Source organism: Malaya genurostris, chromosome 2 (assembly GCF_030247185.1).
Source record: "Malaya genurostris strain Urasoe2022 chromosome 2, Malgen_1.1, whole genome shotgun sequence".
NCBI classification, from domain to species: domain Eukaryota; kingdom Metazoa; phylum Arthropoda; class Insecta; order Diptera; family Culicidae; genus Malaya; species Malaya genurostris.
In genome coordinates, this window is record NC_080571.1 from 194,911,283 (window position 1) to 194,923,613 (window position 12,331).

Genomic DNA, 12,331 nt, shown 5'->3' on the forward strand with positions numbered 1-12,331 from the left:
TTTACACTGACAAAATTTGAAAGTTCTCAATTTTGCAGAAAATGAATCCTTGGAATTTTAGTTCCTGACGAGGGCGACTCAACAAACTAGTATGAATCGTCGTTGAACAGTACCTAACGGTTACTATTGATTAAATATAAAACTATCAAGTCGTTGAACAGTACCTAACGGTTACTATTGATTAAATATAAAACTATCAAGTTCATACAAAGTGCATCGTTCTATTTCACGTAAGCATTAACGTTTTCCAACCTCTAAATCACGAGTGCATCCTTGTTCTCATAGAATATTCAGTAGCATCTTAAATCCGTTAAACCCCCGAAAATACAGACAACATAAAAAGCAGTGAAACTTTCAAGCGCACTCATACAAGTAAATACGCCAATAAATAATTCATATCAGGTCCACTTGTGTTATAGGAAGACAGATAAGTATAAAAATCTTCCCAGGCAGAGTTAAACTCAATAGAAGTTGGTTGAGAGGAACTAAGAAAAAAATATGTCATTGGCGGGAAACTACCGCACTGTAGACGAGAATAAACTTAGTTGAGTAGCATAACGTTGATATCGAATGTGATGAACAAATTATAGTGTGTTTGATTGTCCTCTTCAATCTAATATTTATGATTTAGTGTTTCAATACAATAACGACTGAGTAATGCAATCATTTCTCGATACAACGCAACTATCAAAGTTAGGAACCAAGATTGATGAAAATGAAACACTATAATTTTCCATGCGTTTAAACGTCGTCTATGGAATACAATACAAACGCATTATATGACTCTAATAACAAAAGAGCGGAAACGATTTCTTCAAACAGGAAAATTTAAATCTCTTGAGCAGCACCATTCGCGTGAGTAGTGATTTTTTTTGTGTTTCACTGAACAAAAACAGAAAAGCGATTTAAAAACTCCATTATCTGTGAATATACATATGTTTGAGGGTAAGAAATAAAAATTCATGTAATACACCATTCGACTCAGTTCGTCGAGTATGCAACATGTCTGTGTGTATGTGTGTGTATGTAACGTTAACTTTTCTCGGAGATGGCTGAACCGATTTTCACAAACCTAGATTCAAATGAAAAGTCTTGTGGTCTCATACTAAATTCCCGAATTGCATTTGAATTTAACCTCTGGTTCCGGAGTTATGGAGTGAAATGTGCAAAAATTTTGAAAATAAGTGCACCAACTTTTTTCGGAGATGTTTAAACCTATTTTCACAAACTTAGATACCAATGAAAGCTTTTTAGGTCCCATACTAAATTCTTGAATTTCATTTGGATTTGACTTCTGGTTTCGGAGTTACGGGGTAAAATGTGCAAAAAAAATGAAAACATGTGTTCTTACTTTTCTCATGGATGACGCGACCGACTTTCACAAACTTAAGTTCAAGTGAAAGTTTCTGTGGTCCCATACGGCATTACTGAATTTCATCCGGATCTAATCTCAGGATCCGGAAATATAGGGTAAAGTGTGTAAATTTTATACCATCACTAAAAAGGGCAAAAAAACGTAAAAAATTGTCTAAATCGACCTCAAATCTTCTCCAATTGATAGTTTTTTTCAGTAGACGGTCAAACAAACCGATTTCGGTTATTTGCTCAAGAATCAAAGAGAATTATTTTGAAGAATATCACAATATTATATATGATAGTATGATTGATATGCGAAAGGTATCATTACACCACTTAGTGGATTAAAACAGGTTTTTATATTGTGAAAGGGATCTAAAAACGCGATTTTAAGAAACTAGACAGGCAGAGAACGAATCAGTTCAAATCTCTGCATCCCCAAAAGTATTCGAGGTTCGGATACGATATTTGTCAGATAATGTATCTATCGATAGAAGTAATTAAGGTGAAATGTAGCGGAATGTGAAAATTGCGTTTTTGATCAATTATTCAAAAACTAGACCGATTTTCGAAGAACCAAAAACACTATCGAAAATACTTGAATGTTATCTTGTCTTCAATCGTTCTTTTGAAGGAGAATCCATGCTTGCTACTAAACTCAGGAATATTTATGGTTAGCAAATTAGTCAATACATATACATATAACCTCATGTTAATCATTCATAATTACTCATGATTTATAGCTCTAGTGTAAGAGTAATCACTAACAATAATGATTGAATTAGCATATATTCAAAGTGTGAAGGATTCAAAAATCCATTACGTCTTTTTTACAAGCCAACGAGAGGTAAGCCCACTGCGCTCAATCATTGAAAAAAGTTCTTGTTTCTATGTGTCCGTTTTTCTTGGTACGTTTTGTGCGACGGTTCGTTCAACTGAAGCGGATAAAATTTTATGATGCTACATTTCACCTTAAAATGATCGCTTTTTCGGACCATTTCATAGAGCACCCCCTTAATGTATCGTATATTTATCCAACGAGTAATAAGTCGAAAAAAATACTGAAATCATTTTTGAGTTTTGTCGTAAATACGACTTACTTGAACATTTAGGGATTTTTTGGGTTCGTACAGAAAAGCACATATTTTATTTTAGCTTTCTTCACGTTTCGCCCTCGGCTCATCAGTGCTTAAAGCAATTCAAATTGAACTGCCATCGCCGCCTAACAGTTCAATTTGAACCGCTAAGCACACGCAAAGCTTACACTATTTATGTAACGACTTTTCGGATATTGCACCGAGATGCTAACTCAAAATTTAAGTTTTCTAAAATGTTTGGTTCAGTGCTAAAATATGGCTAACGGTAGTTCCGGGGAGATAGGGTTTGAGATCCAAGGTGTTTTAGTGGGTAGTTCTAATTATACAAATATAATATAATTAAACTGAACATTTAGGGGTTTTTGTTGGTTTGTGCAAAAAGCACATATTTTGTTTCTATTTCTTCGCGTTTCGCCTTCGGCTCGGCTGCAACCCACAAACAATATTGCACAAGTGCTATATTATTTCTGACGTTTACGCCTGAGACGTCAGAAATATTATAGCACTTGTGCAATATTGTTTGAGGGTTGCATAAGTAGTGCAAACTTTGCGTCTGCTTAGCGGTTTAAGTTGAACTGCTAGGCACGAGATGGCAGTTCAATTTGAACTGCTTTAAGCACTGACGAGCCGAAGGCGAAACGCGAAGAAATATAATTAAACTAATCGCCCTTATTCTGAATAACGTCGTATCGTTTTTTCGCTCGTATTTCATTCGTATTCCCAATAACGCTAGCAAAATCAAAGGTAGCTATGATTCGATCGAACCACATTCGATCGAAAAATCAATACGTCGTTATTCAGAATAAGGGCGAATATGTGGGATACGGATTCGGCAATACTACACGAATCATCAATGTGCCTCCTTCAAGTCTGAAGAGTTTCATCGACGACACGACCTGGCACTCGTCTATTAAAACTGTATCGCAAATCTGACTACCCCTCAGTAACTCGAAATGTCAGAACGAAATTACTTGAAAATTTGTTAAAACTGGCAACTCGATTTGATAAATTATTGATTTCGAATAACAGATACCTTGGATACTGTTATTCAAAAACATGTTTATGTAGATAAACAAAACTAACTCCGAATCGATATATACCAGTCGCGCATTTTACTACTTTGCCTAAAAACAAGAATCGGCCCTTAAAAGTTAAGTGAAACGCTATGTTTTTGCGATACGGATAAGTTATATTATTTTATTTGCACCACCAGTAATTGTATGCACCGGAAATTTGATACCAAAGCAGTTACCAATCAACTACATCATCATCTCATACCATTAGAAAAATTCAATAATGAATTGAAACTTTTGCATAGTTTTCATAAAATCTTTAAATTATGCGACTAAGAATTTCTGCTAAGATCGTATCATCAGCATTACTATTTTTTCGCGCCATTGAGACAAACTTTTGTTTTATGACTTTTGCTAACCCTAGAATAGTTTTAGTATGACATCTGGATAATTCTTGGAAATTCTCTTGAGAAGACTTGAAACGCATCTCCAATAAAGATCTTCATGGAAAACAATCAAGCTTTCTAGCATGATTTAGCAGAGAAATAACATAAATAAATGCATTTTATTGTTACTGACTCAATGTTTAAAGGATATTTGAAAATAGCTTAAATTTAATACTGGTGTTTCAAAACGACATCACAGAACGCAGCAATTTCATTATCGTTCATTTCCCATTGAGGGTAAGGGTTCTGTAAGGGTTCTTCTAGTGTTACGAAATAATGTTTTGGTCTCAATTGAATGCATAATAAACGAAATAAACATCCTGCTCCACGTTTTTTTTAGTTTTAGAAACAGTAATTTTTCTTGATTATTAGCAAATACACATTATAATAAATTCAGTTTCGTCTTGTGTCCATATTATTGCAACAGATTTGGAAATATGTGGCTGCACACAAGAGAATAGATCGCTTTATTCCGAAATTAATCCTTTTTTTTCTTGCATTTTCGTGGCTACTGACAATGGAACGGGATAGTTTTCCAGTTTGTTTGTTTATTTCTATATATGCGGTTCTTTGACAAAGAAAGCATAGCAACCAGAACAGTGTTGCCTAAAAAGAATAATTTTATCATTATCAAGGGGCCGCTATATTTGTGGCAACTGACGGAAAATCACTCACAGACACTTTTTATTTCGATTTTTCTTCGGAGTGCCTGGTCGTGTCGTCGGTTTCATGCTTGACTACTAAGTCAATGACATTAAAAAACATCCACCAATATTCGTCGCAGCAATCCTCGACTACGAACGAGAACAAGAAGCCACTAGCTTCGACCTCTTTCAATCATAAGCCGCAGGAAAGGTAAGTTCGATCGGCAATTTCCACATAATCTCTGCAGAAAAAAGTAATCTGGTAAACTACGACTTAAAAGTCTAGTAAGTGAATTGTTGTTTAACCCTTTGAACTCGGCGATATCTACCAATAGCCAAGATATTGTACACAAAAAAGTAAACATGACGCAAATTTCTTACCACGAGTGGTAACTGTTGCTTAGGGTGAAGCCAGAAAGCAAGCAACAAGCGACGCGATGCGAAACTTGGCAGATCGCAAGGAGTCGCGAGACAGAGCTCCGTTCATTTAAGTTCAGCAGAAAAATGACATGTATTTCAAAGAAAACTCGATGCTTTGTGAAGCGACTAGTAATTATCCGCATCATTTTTCTGCTGAACCTAAATGAACGGAGCTCTGTCGCGCGACTCCTTGCTATCTGTGAAGTTTCGCTTCGCGTCGAGTGTCGCTTTCTCTCTGGCTTCACCCTTAGGCTACTGTCAGAGTGCAAGCATCACAAGGATCGTCAAGATGCACGAGCAAGCAGTTACATTTGATCAAAGTTAACATGTCAGAGTTAACGCGAAGCGGTAAAACTGCACCGCATCAAAACTCTTCGCATGCACACTTAAAAAATGTTACATCTTAAAAAATGTTAGCATCTCTTTGAATTTGGTGAGCCGACGCACAAGTTCTCACAGAAATTATTAAGTGTATCCTTGTTATAAGTTTGTTCGTTGTACTTCGTGTTATTCATTAAGACTTTTAATTGTCAGATGGATTATTTTAACAAATAAACAAATCTTTATAGATGCACATAAAAGGAGCGTCGCGATTTATCTACATTCACAATACAAAGCATTTGAAGATAAGTCATATCATTAACATCACAGTTGTTTTAGCTGAAACTCACATCGATACAGACGCAAAATATATGTTTACATGTTAGTAGATGTAATATTGTGTCATCACCGAAGAAATTACGGCATACTTGAATTTACGTCAAGCGTAATTTTAGTTTTTTCTAAGAGTGTGGCTTTGCAAATCACGTTCTCTCTTACAGCAACCTTAGGGTAGTACAAGGTATTACGATAATCATGATATCAAAGACTTCATCTATGTTTTCAGTCTTGGAAGGCGCTGAAATAATGCATTGTATTTAGTGCCGTTTCCGTTTTTAAACTGCACTACACCGGTGCTACACGAATATATGAATAAACAAACAATGAAAACATAAACAGTAACCCTTGACTACAATAAACGATTCCACTGCACAGAGCTACACCGAACTTTTGATGAGTGCGACACCGATGGTATTAGAGTGCCTACAGAGTGACGACAGCTGTTCGTTTGGAATGACAGCTTTGTTCTAAACGAACAAACGACCTGTCAAATACAATGGAAATCTATTGGAACTGCCAACATATCGGATAAAATGTTTTGATTTGTTGTCAACATTACGGATGAGACGTCGTCACTCTGGTTATAGGCACTCTAGATTGTATCTGTGCAGAAAAAGTGTAGCACTGTTGTAGTGCAATTGGTAAAAACGAACAGTTTCAGTGCAGCTACACCGGTGTAGTGCAATTTAAAAACGAAAACGACATAAGGTGAAGCTTAGTACTAGTTAGGTCGTGGCACCAGCCATACATCTTTCAAAGTTGACTGTTTTCCTATGTTTGTAAATTGCCACTTGAAATCAGATGAAAGTTTCCAAATTGTCACCCTTCATATATATTGACAGCTTTTTGGCGCTGATAAAATTATACTCGATGCATCAATCCATTTCAAATCAGCTTTTTGGAAAATACAAAAACATGATTTTTACTTATGCAATCAAAGAAAACTCCAAACAGAATTTGTTTCGAATTTTTATTAGCTGCAATAACAATAATAGAGAACAGTAATTGAAGAGATCTTCCGCTTTCCATTATGACAAAGATGTTTTATTAGAAAAGTATTATAAATATCCAAAGTATAAATATAAATTTTCAAAAATATATATTTCCTTCTTTTCAAATGTTATTAACAATACATTCTTTTTCCAGATATCTGCCGAATAAAATATGAGCAACCATCGGAAGAACCACAACTTACATTTTTAAAATGGACTAGGCATCACAATTCATTCGGACTAGACCTAGGGAAGCGCAGCGGTAATCCAATTTCTTCATATTGTATGAACATTAATGAATAAATGATAAAATGATACAATCAAATTAATTCTCTTGAAACCAATCGCTCACAAATCATCCATCTGTTGCAGATTTAACACAATGGAAATCATCCAGAAGCGTGGTTGCTCTCAATATGCGAATATTCTGCATGAGATACGACCACAGGGCATCCGCTAAAGTTGACCGAATCCTGAAACTCACTGTAACCGGAAATGGTTGCAAAAGTGCATAACAACATAAACTCAGTCCGGAAAGCGATGTCCATCAGTGGCTCCCTGTTTGTACGTGCCGGCGCTGTATCACGTTTCGCGGCAAAGCGGGATAGTCCGATCCGTCGTTGAAATATAATTTTACATTTGTATTTGTTTTATGCTCTTTTCATTCGTTATAAATAAATAATCAATCAGCGAGGGACTCCAAACACCAAGAAGGAACAAATTGAATCCAGATAGCACAGGAAACACGGAATAAAATAAAGTATCATAGGAAGATATTTTTATAGTTTATATGCAATAATGAATGTGCTTACTAAAACTGAACAGGCTCTATCATTTGCATATGAAATAATTGAGAGACGAACATTGCAAGAATCAAGGAGCCATTTTGCCATCTAAAACAATTAAAATACAGATGTCAATTAGTATATTTATGGACAATCTTTCTAAATAAATACACGTCGTTTTATTTTTTCTTCGTACTACAACCTTTAATTACATATTGAAAGTTTTACAACGTTCCATAATTCATTTCCGATAAATCAGAAATTATTGAATCGTTTTACTCGAGCAACACTTGACTTGAATTTCATCGAATCAATACACATCGAGCTATTCAAAAATAAACGTTTTGAACAATTTCAAAATAAAAAAATTCAGCGGAGCTGCCATAGTTTTCAGTGATTGAAATTGTATATTAATATAGATTTCTATTGACTGCCTAAGTAGCAAACATTTTTTTTGTATTGCATTTCTACTGTTATAATATTTACTGCATGATTAGAAAAGCGCACTTTGCTTGTATGATGAGCAACAAGTTGCTTGTTTGGAAAATATTTCTAGTAGCAACTGTAAAATTGATCAAGCATCATGTAAAGTTTAATATTTTCCAAAGGAGCATTTTTTAAGGGAAAGTTGGACGTAAAACTATTCTAATGAACATATTAAACAGCCGTTTAAAATGAACAATTTGAAATTGTAGCCATTCGGAATTTTGAACGATAATAATTCATTCATTTGTTGATGGATTGATATAATTTAACAATGATTATTTTAAATGTTTTAGTTCATTAATTAATGTTTATTTATACTCGGTTTCAACCGTTTGGTCTTTCACCGAATGGAAAACATTTAACTTAAACATATATGGCGACGTCGTTTCAGTATATCAACCATTGAAAAATTGGTTTAAATCGACCTATGTTTTCACGAACCAATTACAGTAAAATGATGTCATCCACCTGAATTCTCTACATGGGGGACGGCTTCGATCGTTGCTTCACACCTCTCATTTCATTCAGTAGCAGTTCTGCTTCGATCGGTGTACGTCATGCACCAAAAAGTAACGCTCCGTGCTGCTCTACATGAGCCTTCGCAAACGAATCCGTATATATATATATATATATATATATATATATATATATATATATATATATATATATATATATATATATATATATATATATATATATATATATATATATATATATATATATATATATATATATATATATATATATATATATATATATATATATATATATATATATATATATATATATATATATATATATATATATATATATATATATATATATATGTTTTGTCACAATTCCCGGTTCAGTCGGTGGCTGCCTGCGAACGAAACTGGTAGCTTGTTGATAGTGATGATGGTCCCACCTCATACCCCTACAAAGGTGTGAGCAGAGCGAGTTATCTAAATGATAATTATTATTTTTGCACATATCTCAACCAGTAAACAAAAGAAAACGACTTGTCAAATGAAATTCGCTCGCTGGATAGTCCCTTTTGCACTGTGTGCACACTGGAATCTCCATTTACGAACGAAAAGGTGGATTTTTTACAATAAACGAAAAGGTGGTTCGAAAATGAATTCAGTTCAAGATTTTGTTACTAAGATAATTATAGATACTTCTTTTTTATAAAATGTGGCAAAACACAATTCAGCATAAGGCAATAGCTTTAATATGGTCTAACGAAGCAAAATATTTTGGTCCAACGTTTGATAAAAATTTTGCTTTCAGAGATCACATGAAAACAGATCATATTACTAGAAATAAAACGCTTCAAAAGATTCAGAATAAAATTGTTAAAGTTCTCTTAAAGCGGCCTTCCATGTTTTATATAAATGAGATGTACAGACGTATACAGAATCGTTGCATCTAATATAATTCCTAGCAGACTTCCACAGAAGGCCGAATAAAAAAATGTTCTCGTATTTGTTAAAGTTTGAAAATATGATAAAGAAAATATTCATATTTGTAAATACAATTAGCACTAATGAATAATTTGTTCCTATTCAATACCAACTTATTTTATTGTTATAAAGGATGTATAAACATCAAATTTTAAATGCACGTGTAGTGATACTGAACCTTAAATAACCATTTTATCAATCAACCCATCGTGTAATCATCATTATAATTTATGGCTAATCAAGATTCAATTTGGTTTGTTGTATATCCGAGAGGGAAAATCTCCTAATGTGAAATAATTTCAACTTGATTCCAAATTTTTTATTTATGATAATTTATAGAAGTTATTCCAGTTACAGCACTCAATATTGTTTATAATTTCATTAGATTGAATGTCGTTTGACAAAAAGAAAACTTTTTCAAATTGATTAGAAAGAATTTCTTTTTTATGTAAAACAAATGTGGATAAATGGAAGCAGAACATATCTCAAACAACTTTTTCAGTTTTGATAAATACTTGTAGCAGTCATCAATGTTACCTCATGAATTTAGTATTGACACTCGAAGCTCCATTAAATCCTACTACACACCACTTTAAGATTATATTCCATTCGAGTGAAAGAATGGACCATTCTTCATAAGCATTATGAAGCCAAATAAAGCATTATGCATTTATGCATTATAAATCAGCATAAATTATGTAATGTATATTTCGAAATGATTTAAAATTCAAGAAGGTTTTAAGACCAGTTTTACGAACAACAATAATTTTGTATGTATGTCATGTCGTTTTTGAAAGATGATTTGATACTAAGAATGTCACAGATTTTATTCACGACTTCAAAATCTTCTCCCAATAAAAACAAAAACAATCATCCTTACTGCAAATTACATTCAACTACAAAAGAAAGAAATGCAATAACCCAGAGCAGAATTTTTTAGAACCATTAAATTTTCTGATGAACACAAATAAAATTAGAGTGTTGTGTTATTTTTGCAGTAGTTATTCTATTTTGGTAAGTTACAATGCAATTACGTACCCAACAGTTAAGACAAAATTTGGCATGTTATAAAAACATTAAAAATAATATAAAAAATAATTGTATTACTGATTAATAGTGGCATTGGTAATAGCTATCATGAAATTGGTTGTTTTCGGTGAATCAGTCTTAAAACCATTTTAAACTCTAATCAAAATCGAAGTCTTCAAATGATTCCGTGTGGTAAATATTGTGGTTTTCATACCATCGCTCGGAACAGGAAAAATTAAACTTCTTTTGAGTTATTTCGTTTCGCTATATATTCATTTTGTACGTAAAAACGCATCTGCCAGTGGTATTAATCAACGTCACTATCGAATGACATTGAAGAAGGGTTAGTTTTAGGCGGATTACGTGGCACATGTATCTGTTACAATATATTAAGTAAGAGCGTGTGGTGCATAATTATGAAATAGTTTATTTAATGATAGTTTTTGGCTTCTACATACATCGAATACATTCTGAGGTAGCGCATGGCATCTCAAAGTGTAAACACGTTTTCCTCAAAGCTTCTACTTGTTGTAGGCCCAGACGTTTTCGATAGGATTTGCATCAGGCGATAGCGGAAGCCAATCAAGCGTCAAAATGCATTTTGACGCAGCTCTGGTATTTGGGATCATAATCTTCTCGCATGATCCAGGTCACGTTTTTACATTGTTTGCGCACAGATTCCCAAATGGTATCGTGTAATAACTCGAGATCTTTTTGTTTCAATTTCGCTCTGGATTGCGCAAAAATAAAGCCGAACCACAATTTGGAAGGTCATCGACTGTTTTTATTTCTTTATATCGTTGAACCCACTTCTTGACCAACGATACCGGCTTTTTAATGTTTTTAACCGCCACTCAGATCATTGATCTTTTAGGGTGTGTGAAAAGGAACACGGCCTCGAAGCACGCAAATAGCACTCATCGTGATTTTTGTGTATTCCCGACGGAAGTCTAAACTGGACTCGAAACAGTTATTCCCAAGCTTAGGGTCAAACGAAAGGTCTTATGGTCCTACCAAAAATTACTGCATATTTTTGGATACAACAAGTATTTAAATCGTCATTCAGAGTGCGATGGCAAAATTGTATAAAATCGTCAAAATTTTAATAAAAACTAGTAGAGCTTGTACGTCATGTTAGTTTTTGGCCGTACGAACCGACTTCGATTATACCGGTTCTCGGGTTCCGGTGTCGAAGTGCATTTAAAAGTGAACCCACTTCGTTTTCTGAAGGATGACCTACACGAGCAAAGCACTGTTTTATTCTGTATGTTATACTAGTTGATGCACAAACAATCTCTTGGTTTCTTTCAAAAATCGAAGAGAAAAATTTTGAATAGAATACCACAATATTATACATGAGAAAGGCATCATTACACCACTAGGTGGATTAAAACAGGTTTTTGGACGTGAATTCGTCTTACTTCACTATGGGCGACTTTTCAAAATTTACCTTCGAGGAGAGTGAGAAGTTTTTGAACGAGAATATCTCTTGTTGTATCTAACGTATTTTTGCTACATACCATCGAAAATATGATCAGCATTGTATGATAAACTTTCCAGCTGTATGACATATCCACAAATATTTCAAAACTAAAGTTTTCTAAAATGTATGATATCAGCGAGTATAAAAGAGAAAACCTCATGATTCATGTTTGACTTTCTCGTACCTGCGATGACGGTTTTGAGGTAGTAACCTACATTATCTACTAGGTAGGTATAAAAGGGTCACATTCGTTCTAGCCTGTGCAGTTGACTTAGCAGAAAGTAAGCCAAGTGCATCATTTCGGTTGATTCAGGTGCACAGCACAGTTCCAGTTCCAGTATCAAGAATTCACTGTCTGAATAAAGTTTCAGGTTCAGAATCAATGGTCGTTTGTATTGGACACACCGAAAAGTGAACAGCGACTATGAAAATTATACAAATCAGTCCTTTCAATTTTTAACTATTAGAATTACCT